The 1,584-nt window shown below is 38.4% G+C and overlaps 1 non-coding gene across 1 annotated transcript; it reads right to left on the bottom strand.

Moving 5' to 3' along the window:
* Window positions 1-1,218: 1,218 nt before the first annotated feature.
* On the bottom strand, window positions 1,219-1,325 carry LOC141722494 (small nucleolar RNA R71). Its single transcript, XR_012575512.1, has one exon. It is a non-coding gene; the product is annotated as a small nucleolar RNA R71 (small nucleolar RNA).
* Window positions 1,326-1,584: the final 259 nt, after the last annotated feature.

The following is a 1,584-nucleotide window of genomic DNA, read 5'->3' on the forward strand; positions in this document are numbered from 1 at the left end:
GCATAGGTTCATGTATTTGATATGCATGATTCGTAGGTAATTTTAGCCGTCTTACTTGCCCTATGTAATCACGATAGATAACTTGTGCATTAAACCGTTATATTGTCAAATTCTATAGACATATAGGGTCTTAATATAATTGGTGTCTATTCAGCTTCTATCTCTTTTGTGGATGTCTGATAGTAGGGTATTCGTACAATGAAAGTTGGTGTTTACTAGTTTCGTGTTATCTGATTAGTATCATCACCATTGCAGGCTAAGTTTGAGAACAAAAAGGCTATTGAATAAAGTAGTAATGAAGTTAGAATCCCATGTTTGTGTTATATATGTAAATCAACCTTTTAATTCTCATAGTTAATTGCATGTTAGTTAATAATCTTGGTTATAAACAATCTCAATTTGTTAATCGTCTTACCATTGAATAATAACCATACCATTGTTGCATAAGTGCATTGATTGAAATTAACCTAAACCAGTCTATGTGGGAACGAACTAGAAATAATTCTATATTACTTGCGATCGCGTATACTTGTGTGAATATTAACGTGTGTTTTCATCCTAACAAGTTTTTGGCGCCGCTACCGGGGACTCGGTGTTATTTTTTAGTTTATGTGTTTGTCATCATTGGTCGTTAAAGTTCATTGACTCGGACATTGTTCTTAGTTATTTCCTTATCGTGTTTCAGGTACTCTAGCGAGCGTGTATGCATATGCATTCTCGGACTCGTAAGAGAACACTGGATCAACATGAGCAAGAAGTTGTAGTAGCTAAGGAAGTTTTTGAAGAAGTTCTTGTTGAGGAGAAAGTTGAAGAAGAAGCTCTTATTACAATGGGAGAACCAGAAGTGAATATGAAGGCTTTATGGATTACTCTCAACTGAAGATTAATGATATTCAGTCTAGCATTGTCCGACCAGCCATCGCGGCTAACACCTTTGAGATCAAGTCGAGCACGATTCAGATGATACAGAACTCAGTTCAGTTTGGGGGTTCTCCAACAGAAGACCCCAACATGCACATCAGTGATTTCATCGAGATCTGCGACACTTTCAAGTTCAATGGAGTTCCAGAAGATGCTATTAAGTTGAGGCTTTTCCCATTCTCTCTGCGGGATAAAGCTAAGTGCTGGTAACATTCTCTACCACCAGGGTCTGTCATCAAATGGGAGGATCTTGCTCAAAAGTTCCTAACTAAATTCTTTCTTATGGCAAAGACTGCTGCAATCAGAAATGCACTTACTCAATTTTCTCAGCAATCTGGAGAATCTTTATTTGAGGCTTGCGATCGCTATAAGGAGGTGCTTAGAAAGTGTCATCACCACGGGATGCCTGACTGGATGATCATTAACTTCTTTTATAATGGATTGGGTGCTACTTCTAGATCCATGCTTGATGCAGGATCAGGAGGAGCCTTATGGGCTAAAAGCTATGATGAAGCTTATGAATGGATTTAGCTGATGGCTGGCAATGAATACCAAAACCCAACTCAAATACTACCTCAAGGAAAGGTAGCAGGAATTCTGGAGGTAGATGCAGCTACTTCTATAGCTGCTCAACTTAAGGATTTGACGATGAAGGTGGATTCT

Source organism: Apium graveolens, chromosome 4 (assembly GCF_009905375.1).
Source record: "Apium graveolens cultivar Ventura chromosome 4, ASM990537v1, whole genome shotgun sequence".
In the NCBI taxonomy this organism is placed as follows: domain Eukaryota; kingdom Viridiplantae; phylum Streptophyta; class Magnoliopsida; order Apiales; family Apiaceae; genus Apium; species Apium graveolens.